The sequence below is a fragment of the Gigantopelta aegis genome, chromosome 7 (assembly GCF_016097555.1).
Source record: "Gigantopelta aegis isolate Gae_Host chromosome 7, Gae_host_genome, whole genome shotgun sequence".
Classification (NCBI taxonomy): Eukaryota; Metazoa; Mollusca; class Gastropoda; order Neomphalida; family Peltospiridae; genus Gigantopelta; species Gigantopelta aegis.
In genome coordinates, this window is record NC_054705.1 from 4,929,105 (window position 1) to 4,942,301 (window position 13,197).

Genomic DNA, 13,197 nt, shown 5'->3' on the forward strand with positions numbered 1-13,197 from the left:
ACTGGGGAGGTGGTAAATAAATAGAGATTATTATATGAGCTTGTGTGTCGTACTGATTTTAATAACCGAGTAACAGGAGTTTTGTATTGCCCGAGCGAGAGCGAGGGTAATACATGAATCAAGAAAAAATCAGTACGACTCACATGCGAGTGTAATAATTTCTTTATTACCCATATTATTATTGTTGTTTTCTTTATGAATAACAAGACCCAACTCAAAACATTTCAGCCACAACTAGAAGGAGACGACGAAATGACGTCATATTTCAAATGCACGGTCTGAGCTAGGAGTGGAGAAACAACGTCATGTTATGACATCGTTTCCCAAAATTACGTCATTACACTTGTTATTACACGTGTGCTTCGTATGATTATTATTAACTCAGTTATGATGAACAATATGGATAATAAACTAATATAACTTTGTAGCCAGATCAGCATCCACAGAGCACGGAAAGTGTTTTAACCCAAATACAATGCAAAAAAGCAGTGTACCATAATTGCCATTACCAACTAAATGCACAACTGTATAACACAGAAAGCTAGTTAAAGTTTGTTTTGTTTATCGACACCACAAGGACACATTGGTTTATTAATCAACGGGTATTGAATGACAAGCATTTGGGCATTATGTCATATAATCTAAGAGAAAACCCGATACATTTTTCTTTTGAGTACCAGTTGAGGGACACTTGTTTAGACAAGAAAACAAATCAGAGCTTGAGTCCACTGAAGGGATTCAATCCTTCAATTCAAACACCCCAGGAGAGCACTCTACTGACTGAGCTAGATCTCACACCAACAGACAGTTACAAACGCCGTCGTCGTCGTCGGTATATTCCTCTTCTCCTAAAAGATTATTGATTGCAGAATACAATTTTACCGTGACTACGAGTCGAGTATCTGAATGTATCTGACTTTCGAATGGAGAGGAATAGTCGTTTAAAGTATTATTTTGACATATAGTTTCGTTGTCAGTAGGTAGGGCGTACTGCCTTTGTTGCTTCCGTGGTGGCTTATCTAACATATTGGGTTGCAACCTGTTCTTTTCGCTTCTTGTAGGTCTTAAGTCGATGGTAAAATTGTCATATGGTCTCTGGACAGCATTCTCATAAAGCGACATAAAGCGATCACTGTCATTGGGGTAAATTCTTCTCGCACCCAACTTCACTTGTTGTTTGTCAACGGGTGAATTAAACAGTCACATAATGAGAGTTGAGAGCAATGCCACGTGACTCTTTGCCTCTTGGAAATAGGTTTTGTAATAACAGAAAATTAATTACATTCTTGTGATGTGAAGTACGAGTAAATAGTTGAGAAATACGCTTATTGTTCTTGGCCTCGGCCATATGATCATCCAAAATTAAGACATTGCTGTTACGTGCATCGAAGTAGTTATCAACTTGTAGGTTGTGGGGGATTCCTTTCACAAACTGAACTTGGGGCATGGATTCACGGATAGTGTCGTAAAGAGGCTGCCAGTCCGTGTAACACCATATTATGTTGTTAGGTGTTGGCTCGATAAGTCCTTTCCGAAGTATATTGTACATAAACATAGTCTTGCCACACCCACTCGGACCCACGAATGCAGCATTGGAAGGTATAGTAAAGTAAAATGGTTCTTCATCTGATAACTGCTGAACTTGCTGTTCCGGAGTGGGAGGAGGAGGAGGCGGGGGAGGAGGGGGAGGAGGAGGAGGGAGAAACTAGTGTAACTGTGTCCTGTGTCATTGCATATTATCCCATCTGGTAAACGTTCTCTCACATTCGAGACACGATGTGAACCCCATGATGAATCGAATTAAAAATGACGTCAAAGCAAATTCATAGTTTATATATTATTTAAGGTTTAAACCCGCATCATCTTGAACTACATTAAAAAACCCCAAGAGGGTTATGATTTTAATACCCCCTCCCCCCTTTTAATCAGCCAACTACATTTCTTCATATACGGTCGAGTCTATTATAAATAGAAACAAGGGTTGATGACGGACGAGTCCACCACGAATGAAAGCAATATATTTCTTAATGGCGATTCTGCATCAAAACCCGCCTTTATAAAAATTCAGCGCAAATTTCTTTTGTTAAATTCCTTTGTTCCAATTGCAATGGTACGGCGAACACCTGGGTAGACCCCTGTTCAAATATTGCATAGCCATACAGCCGCTTTAAAAGTAATAATCAATAATCAGTCTCTGTTCGAAAAGCATAGCCACGACGTGTTTGTTCAAGTTGAGAAAGTGTAATTCAGTTTTATAATTATAATCAATTACAGTGAATCTTCCATCACTGTGAGATAAAATCTATATTAAAAAATAAAACAGCCCCAAACATATTAAATCTACGCTATAAATGACTAGTTTAAAACCACATCATTCATGTTTCTTTTAAATAAAACGGTATACCGGGATGTTTTTTATTACCCCTGCTCCATGTACACCGTTTGTATATTTGATCATTACTCTCCCCCCCCCCCCCAAGCGTGTTCACACACACACACACACACACACATACCCACACACAGACACACATACACACACACACACATACATACATACGCACACACACACACACACATACATACCACATGCACACACACACACACACACACATACACACACACATACACACACACACACACATACATACATACGCACACACACACACACACATACACACACACACACACACACACACACACACACACACACACACACACACACACACACACCACACACACACATACATACATACACACATACACACACACACACATACACACACATACACACACATAATTACATACATACACACATACACACACATACACACACACACACACATACACACACACACACACACACACACACACACACACACACAGACACACACACAGACACACATACACACAGAGACACACACATACACACACATACACACACACATACACACACACATACACACACAGACACACACATACACACACATACCCACACACATACACACACATACACACACATACATACACATACATACACACACATATACATACACACACATACACACACACACACAAACACACACACACACACACACATACATAAACACACACACACATACATAAACACACGCACATACACACACACACACACACAACCACTAGATCTACGTTCGAAAGTTATTTTGACATTTTGAAATGTCGTTTAGAATGTTCTAGCAACTATGACCTACAACCAAATGGAGATTAAAAGCATGTATAGTAGATAACATAGTGTGTATCTACTTTCAAGGTAGAAGGCGTATTTCTATTTCATTGCTGCATACATTAAACGAATGCACGGAAGCCAAACGAAGAATACAATGATGTACTGGTTTGAATGGAACACATTTCGTGTTTATAATCTATGTGAATTACAACATATTCCTTCAGGTTGACGAAGAAAAAAACAAATCATATTTTTGTTTCGCTATTAAACAGCGTTCACGTGAGGATCAAGGAAGAACACCCCGAAATGCCCCCCCCCCCCCCACCAAAAAAAAATAAAAAAATATATATAAATAAATAAATAAAAAACAATAAAAAACAAAACAAACAAACAAAAGACCCAAACAAATAACAAAACCCCAACAACAACAAAAAACAAACAATTAAACAAAAACAAACAAACAAAAACAAAACTTTAATCATGCAACAAACAAATAAGCATACCCGAACCCCCAAAAAGAAACCCTCATAAGCATATCCGACCCTCCAGCCCCCCAAAAACCCACAACAACAACACAAAAACCCACACATAAGCATACTCGATCTCCCCTCTCTCCCCCCCCCCCCCCGCCATTAAAACAAAACAACAACAACAATCACACACAAACAAACAAAAGTGAAGAAAATAACGTAAGCATACCCACTTGCTATCAGCCCTAAACGGGCACGTATTTTGAAATTAACAAGCCGCGTGAAAAAAGATTCATTTTCGGCCCGTTTTTATTACTTTTGTTCAAATAAAGTTTGAATGACAAACTGCAGATCTTTGTTTTTATACATATTGAGGACATATTGTTAATTAATAACTGGATGACATTGGTTTCTTGTTACCGTTCGCGAGATCGCAGTTTGAATGTTGGGCAGCATATGTTTAAGGAGCCGGAAGATTATGTAATCATTCGAAATTTTATACGTTTAATAAACATATAGTAAAATCTAAAAAAATTATATGGCATTTTTTTTATAACAATCATGAATGCTCAATGTTAAAAGTCGCGTTGGACAGCTAACTCTTATTTCACTGAGCATCGCACATGGTTTTGCCAAAATAAATTTTGAATGTTATTTTGCCTACATTAATTTCGGCTGTTACATTAAAGGGACACACCCTAGTTCCGGCTAGTTGTTAACCATTACGGCGTTGTTTTTTGCTATTAAACCCAATTTTTTCACAAATAAAATTGCACTTTACTTACCGTTTATTATTTAGAATATACATTTCCATTCACCTGAAGTGTTTTTTGGTAATCCTGGTAATCCTGGTGTTTGTAATACCACAAAAAGCATTTTTCGTATTTCTGAAAAACGGACGCACGTTTGAGAAAAAACCGTTGAGCAGACAAGGTCTAATCTATTTTTAGACGGGATATTTCCATTTCAATGTCACAGACGTTGGTATACCACGTGACCGTTATCATTTTGGTTCGGTTTGTTTTCTCGTGCACGGTTCGCGCAATCAACATCCGATTTGTTATTGTTCATTTGTGAGATTTTTCTTCACAGTTCGTGAACATTTTGAGTAACAATAAAGTTCAGACAAGTAAGTATCTCAATACAAAACGTTACAAACCCTTAAAACCAATAATGTTGCTAAGTCCTACGATATCTGGAGAGGGGATACAACCAGGACAGAACATTGGAACATATCCAGGAGAGGTGAAAAGAACGCACCCCAAGTCTGTGAAATTTGTCGTGACGTAGGCATCGTTGTGCTTAGAGCGACATCTACCGGTGACATCAGAATACAAACTTTCAAAATTATTTCAAGCAATTGGGACATGGGGATTCCCATGGTATTTATCGATATAAAACCTGCTTTTTCACTCCATTTGATAAAAACGTGATCTAAGTGTGTTACAGGTTTGTAGATTAACCAAATTATAATTTATTTTCGCTGGATGGAACTAGGGTGTGCGGCTTTAATAGTCCGTGGGCTGAAGGAGCCCACCTGGCACCCCCCCCCCCCCCCCCCCCCCCCCCCACACCCACGAATTGACTACAATATGTTTTTCTAACAGTTTCGGACCTATATTTTAGGATTATGAATGTTAACATTGGATAAACAGGGACGCACTATGGTTTTGGAGGTGTTAAAGTGAACCATGACGCAAGAGTTTTGGAATTAGAATTATGGGGTAGGGATAACAAAAATGGACATAACTTAAGTTTAAATTGACTGAGAATACTCTGTAACAACTCACAATATTGGTATTGGTAGCCTCTGTTTCTTGGTATGTATATTATAATTATCGTGTCAGTATATAGGTCACCAAAGGTCAAAAGGTCACATACTTCAGGCACTGCTTAAATTCTGACATATAAGCATTTATTTCATTAGTACTCTCTTAATATTCAATTATTTTTGTGTTAACAACTTGCAGACTGTAGAGGACATATTTTGCAACAAACCCGAAGTATTAGTGTTCATTTATTTTGCAAAGTAGTGTTTGTTGTGTCAAATGGAAATAGGTCGTACTTTTAACGTTAACAAAAATGTAGCTGTAGCTAAGGGGAAATAAACATTGTCATATCTCTAAACCAGAGCAGTGTATATTAGCAAGCTGACATTCCACATATTGACATTGGTGAGAGGTACACGCATGTCAGTGAAAGATTCAATTGGGGTCAATAGGTAGGTCATCAGAAGTCAAAAGGTCACGGATTTCAGGCAATGCTTAAAATCTGACATATAAGCATTTATTTGATTAGTATTCTCTTAACATTCATAATTTTTTTGTATTAATGACTTGAAAACTGCAGAGGACATATTTTGTAACAAATCCGATGTGTTAATGTTCATTTATTTTGCAAAGTAGTGTTTGCATGACAAATGGAAAAAGGTCGTATTTTTGATGACCTACTAATTGACCCCAATTGGATATTTCACTGGTGTGCCTGTACCTCTAACCAATATCAATATGTGGTATGTCAGCTTGCTAGCATAAACTGATCTGGTTTAGTGATATGACCTTTTTTAGTTCCCTTTAGCCACAGCTACATTGTTGTTAACGTTCAAAATACGACCTTTTTTCCATCTGTCACGCAAACACTACTTTGCAAAATAAATTAACACTAACACATCGGATTTGTTACAAGATATGTCCCCTACAGGTTTTAAGTTGTTAACACAAAAAATTATTGAATGTTAAGAGAATACTAATCAAATAAATGCTTATATGTCAGATTTTAAGCATTGCCTGAAATCCGTGACGTTTTTACCTCTGATGACCTACCTATTGACCCCAATTAAACCTTTCACTGACATGCGTGTACCTCTCACCAATGTCAATATGTGGAATGTCAGCTTGTTAGTATACACTGCTCTGGTTTAGAGATATGACCATTTCCCCTTAGCTACAGCTAAATTTTTGTTAACGTTAAAAATATGACCTTTTCCCATTTGTCACACAAACACTACTTTGCAAAATAAATGAACACTAACACTTCGGATTTGTTACAAAATATGTCCTCTACAGTCTTCAAGTTGTTAACACAAAAATAATTGAATATTAAGAAAGTACTAATCAAATAAATGCTTATATGTCAGAATTTAAGCAGTGCCTGAAGTATGTGACCTTTTGACCTTTGGTGACATACATAGTGACGCAATGATTATAATAGACATACCATCGAACAGAGGCTACCGATACCAATATTGTGAGTGGTCACAGAGTACTCTCAGTCTATTGCAACTTATGTTATGTCCATTTTAGTTATCCCTACCCCATAATTCTAATTCCAAAACTCTTGCGTCATGGTTCACTTTAATCCCTCCAAAACCATAGTGCGTCCCTGTTTATCCAATGTTAACATTCATAATCCTAAAATATAGGTCAATTACTGTAGTCAATTCGTGTGTGTGTGTGTGGGGGGGGGGGGGGGGGGGGGGGGCGGTGCAAGGTGGGCCCATTCAGGTCACGGACTATAACTGCTGTTGAAGAATTCTCCCGCCGGTTTGTTGTTAACTTTGATATAATATGCCGCGACTTTTTGCGATGTTTATAGCTGGTTTGACCATTGATAAATTAATAATATAGTAATGGCTCTTCCATCGTGTTATTACACGATTTTAAACGACGAAATACATAACGTTTGTTATTCGTGAGTTTCAGAAAGTTTTGTTTTTTTGTGGTTTGTTTTTTGTTAGTTATTTTTTTTTTTTTAGAGGGAATTCATTCTTCACACATAGTTGGTCGAAGTTTTTTCAAAAACCCATATTGTCGGTGTAACGTGGTATTTTGACAAACGGTTTAACATATTATTATTAATATCTATCGCATATCACTTTATTCCTTAAGTTGTAAATAATAATTAACAACATAATACAGATTATATACCAGTTTTCGTGATAGAAAACATAGCATGACTCACGTAATTTGGCCATCGTGGTTACGTTGGGTAGTGGATAGTAGACTGCTTAAAATAATTGTGTGTGTACATACAACTTGCAGGTGGTCTTTCTAAATTTATATATTAATAATATTAATAAATATAATAATAAATAATAATTAAAAAAACCCATCCACGAAAATATTCGGTTCTTTGGGTACCGAATAACGAACACGTATCGTGTATTGCCTGTATTCGGTGCACCGAATACTCAAATTATTTTACATTACACACCGCCACAATTATAGCATTGTTACAAAATAGCATTAATAAGTGGGTTATGGTGGCTATATTTATGGTTGGACGGAGGATAACATATTAACTTGCCTATATCCTATTACGATTCAAGCACGTCTCGCTCGGGGACAATATCTGACTTAGCCAGTGACTGGGTCATGAAGAGAAGGGGTGGGGGGGGGGGGTGGGGGGGGGGGGGGGGGGGGGGGTGGGGGGGGGGGGGGGGGGTTGGGGTGGGGGGGGGGGAGCGGGCCCCAAAGGGGCCTGGGGGGGGAGGGGGGGGGGGGGGAGGGTGGGGGGGGGGGGGGGGGGGGAGCTTGAAACGCATAACTGGTGTATGTTAGGATTGGATTGCAAATTTATAGCATCATATCTTTGCTCAATACCAGAGCAGTACAATTGACACTTGTTAAACATGATCAGATCATCACTTGGAATGAAATCGTCTATCAAATCAACAGGATTAGGCCACCGTATCAAGGTCACGGTCATGGACACTAATATCGAGTATGAGCCCCATGAGCAGCAATGACGGCTTGGCAGCACCTACGCATGGAATCAAATAATGCTTGAATCACAGGCTGGGGAATTGTAGCCCATGTTTGTTGCAAAGCCTGGAGCAGCTGGGATAACGTTTGTGGCGCAGGGTTACGTTGCCGTAAACGTCGATCTAGTTCATCCCACAGGTGCTCGATGGGGTTAAGATCAGGTGATCTTGAAGGTCATGGCCTCACTCCGACATTGTGTTGATTCAGGAAGTCTGTTGTTATACGTGCGCTATGTGGTCGTGCATTATCGTGCTGGAAGATGACATTTTCTGCGTTGATGAAAGGTATGGCGTGACGCTGGAGAATTTCGTTACAGTAACGTTGGGCTGTTAGATGACCTGGGACATGTACAAGATCTGTTCTGCCAGTGTAAGCGATGGCCGCCCATACCATAACACTTCCCCCTCCATATCTGTCCAACTGCCGCACACAATTATTGGCATAACGCTCGTTACGTCGTCGGTAAACTCTAGCTCTGCCGTCGGCGCGTTGAAGCAAAAAACGCGACTCGTTGCTGAAAGCCACTCTTCGCCACTGCTGTCGACGCCATATCAGACAACGTATGCACCATGTAAGCCGTAGACGCCTATGTTGCGCGGTTAAAATTATCCGTCTAGCTGGTCTTTTAGCTCGGATATTGGCTTCACGTAAACGGTTTCTTACGGTCTGGTCTGAAATTCTTCGCATCCCAGGTATGGCAGAAGTTGATGATGAAGCAGTTAGGAATCTATCACGTAAATGTCGTAGACGTATGTATCTGTCTTGCGCCGGTGTGGTAACTCTGGGACGACCGGATCTGGGGCGATCACGTGATACTCCAGTTTGCTGATAACGGTGCCAAAGCCTAGATATTGTACTCTGAAATGTGTTGAAAAGACGTGCAACTGTTGATTGCGATTCCCCGGCTTTCATCCGGCCAATTGCGTTGTTACGTTGTGGTTCTGTCAGCCTGGGCATAATTTCGACACTATCGATAATGCGTGTGTGAATGTAACTCAATTTTCTGTCATGGGGTAGTGCACGTGCTGTACGTGCATGATTTGTACGTGATAAATGTGAGCTCTGCAACCATTATTATGGATATTGTGAAAAACATATTTGCACGTGCTGACGTCAAATCATGCGTTTTGTCAGCTTCAGAATTGCATGATATCATATCCACTAGCTATAGAATAAGATAATACTAAAACATTCACTATTGTGTTATTTCAAAATTAATGTTATGAAAAATATGCTCTATGCGTTTCTTTTTTTGAAGAGTATATATCTATATATATATATATATATATATATATATATATATATTAAAAAGTTAACTAGCCAAAATAAAAAAAACAAATTTGACTGCTCAGCCAAATATTGATATAATTTGGAGCATTTTAGAAGGGCGGTCCAAAATAAATTAGAGAAAGAAGAGAGGCTCGGACTATTTAATAATATAGAAAGAAAGGTCCTTTTGACATAACATTTTTAACGAAGGTCTAATAGTTTAAATTTCGATATATCTGTCCACGTTTGTGGCCTCATTAAGGCCGTTAGGGTGCACAGCTTGTAGGGACGAGATGGGTTGTATCCCGTCAAGGAAACCCCTAGAGCGACGGTCATTAGATGTGGAAGGTGTTGTGCTGTGCGGGAATACAGTTCTGGAGAAGCCGGATACGTCTGGTTAGTACAGGCTCGGACAGGTAGAGACTAAACACGAACAACCGTGACATTCTGCATAATGGCCGTTATACGAGTTACTGAGTCACTTGTCGACAAAAGTCAGTCGAACAAAATTACGTGGATGCAAGGAATCTCGCTAAAAAAGAATCCCCTACTTTTTTTGAAGAGTATATGTATGCATAGCCCCCCCCCCCCCCCCCCCCCCCCACACACACGGGCTAGATCCACTTAAAAATACATTGTATAAATAATATTACGGAACTCTTTCATTTTCTATATAACGACACCTGTAAATAACAGTGATTTGCATAAGTTTTGAAACATGTTGCAGAAGTGGTAACATTCTCACGACGTTTTGTTTTTTCCATGGGAGTGACGAAACGATTTAAAAGTTTGTTTTGTTTAACGACGCCACTGGAGCACATTGCTTTATTAACCATCGGTTATTGGATGTCAAACATTTGGTAATTTTGTCATATACATGTAGTCTTAGGACACCCGCTACATGTTTTTCCATTAGTAGCAAGATCATTTTTATATGCAGTCGTGATGCACTGACAGGAACGAAAAAATAGCCTAACGGGCACAGACGGGAATCGATCGCAAAGCGACTGCGCTTCAAGCGAGCGCTTTACACTGGGCTATGCCCGTCCCTGGAAGTGACGAAGACAGCACACAATCACCATTGTTTCGTTAAAAGAAGATACACAAATGAAAACAAAAGACAGAAAAATGTAACAGTTCAATCAAAAGATTGTGAAGCACGCCGAGTTCACTGACGATGGCGATAAATATTTAAATCTGCTGACACTGTGCAGGCCTCTGACAATTAAACAACTACATGACCCATTTATCGGTTACGCAGAAATAACTCCAGATAATCCATTTCCCTTTATATCCAAGTTCTCGCAATTTTCAGAAGCCTGACACCAGTTATTAGTTATTACTGATGCTTTTTGCCACCTGCTTACGCTTGCCGCCTGCTTAAAGGAAGCATGACATGTGTCACTATTATAGTTCATTTTAGTAAAATAATGATATAAAACTAATATGAAAATTTAGTTTTTACGATTGATCCTGCAATTATTAGATTTTAATTGAAAGTTTGATCATATGATTCATGGACATTCTGTAGATCATCACTTCATGTTTGACTTTACCATAGTCTGACACCCAATAGCCGATGTATTTGTCATGCTGAGGTGTCGTTGATCATCCATCCATTCATTCATTAACATTCTCTATTTATACATTTCGAAATAAATAAATAGATAGGCAGAAAAATAGATACACAGAAACAAATAGTCTCTAAAATAATTTATATATTATAGGTGCTCTGTTTGAGCGTGCATAGATAGTTTAATGATTTATAATAATCTGACTAATGCGTTTCTTACTTGGACTTATATTGTGCGTTCGCTTATGACGAGGAACCAAATACATGAAAACAATGAAGTCTGTAAATTCCTCAGCAATCTTACTGACGATGAAGATTCCATGTCAACATCTTTTGCGTGATCCGCTCTCCCGACCCCGGGTGGGGGGTGGGGGGGGGGGGGGGGGGGGCGGGGAGTCATATAACCAAGTGGATTCAATCATCGCATAAACACTGTATTTTAAAATTCGTTGGAATATCTTGGTATAATGTAAATAATAGGTAATATTTGTTTCTCGACTGCAAATTCTTTGTTGGACATTTTGTGATTGTTTCTGTATCCCATAAAACGGCCATAAAAGGGAACAGTAGTGTGGTGTTTGCGTGTCTTTTGTAAAACCCCAAATGCTTGCGTACTTGGTTTGCTAATATGGACGTCTGACAATAATCATTGTCAAGAATCATACCTGTGTCGATCGCCTTTAAGGGTAGTCCACGCAATTATACTGATAACTTGGTTCTCAAAAAAGACCTAAATGGATTCGAGCTCAATTTATTTCAACATTGCCCTGATCTCAGCGCTGTTTTCCTGTAGTACTGGTAAGTCGTTAATACACACACACACACACACGCACACACGCACGCAAACATAAAGACCTGTTCAGGATGTGTACATATGCAGGTACCTACATTCAGAGGCATGATTCTCATCCATTGTTAGTGCTACATCAATTACAAATGTAATTGTGAATAGATCAGATGAATGCAGGTGCATATTTGAGGGTGGGGGTGCATGGCGAGCAATATTTGTGATGTGGAAGATTTGTATTTTTGTGTCCAGAAGCAATCACATGAAACGTGCATACCAAATACATTGTATATATCATGAAAATTGACGCATTGATAACATGATGCATTAGAGTCAACGGTGACCATGGTAAGGTAATATAAATACCCCCCCCCCCCCCCAATGGTTCTTTTCAACATATCACTAAATTAATATTTTTAAAATTGAAATATTATGGAGACGATATCATGTAGGCTCTATGGAACATTTTACATTTTAGATCAGTATTTCCCATGGATCTTTCGTGCATCTAGTGCGACATCCTTTCAAAATATTGCAACCACACGTATCCAAATCACATAAGCTTTTGGTGTCACATGTACAGTATACAGGACTGGTTGTCTTTAACAAATGTACATCCCTAACCTCTGGAATAGATGCATTGTGATCACTCTGTTAATAGGTGTACCATATTCCAGCTTAGTATCCAACTCATGCTGAGTTCTGCAGTAAGGCATCCTGGGTGGGCGGGATGATTTCCCTTCTGGCAATACATCACCGTCCTTGCTCTGTCAACATGTTTTAGATCGCTCGTCTGTGAAGCATCCCAGCAGCTGGACGTATGCTACATATTTATTTATGAAGGTACGGTTTACATTAGGGTAGCAGTTTTTGCACCTAAGGCTGTCATTTGGCTTTTTTTCCAAGGAAAGTAGAGGTAGGGACAGGAATGTATTTTTACCCATGCTGCGTATGTATAAAATGTAAAGTATTTACCTGTACCAAAGACAACCCAAGTACTCACAATTTGATTCAAGTTAATTAAATGATGGAACTTGCCAACTAGGATGACAATACTATGTCAACAGCGCACACCAGACTGTTGACAAACCCGTTCAGAATTGCATCCTGAACATGCATTAAATGCCTAG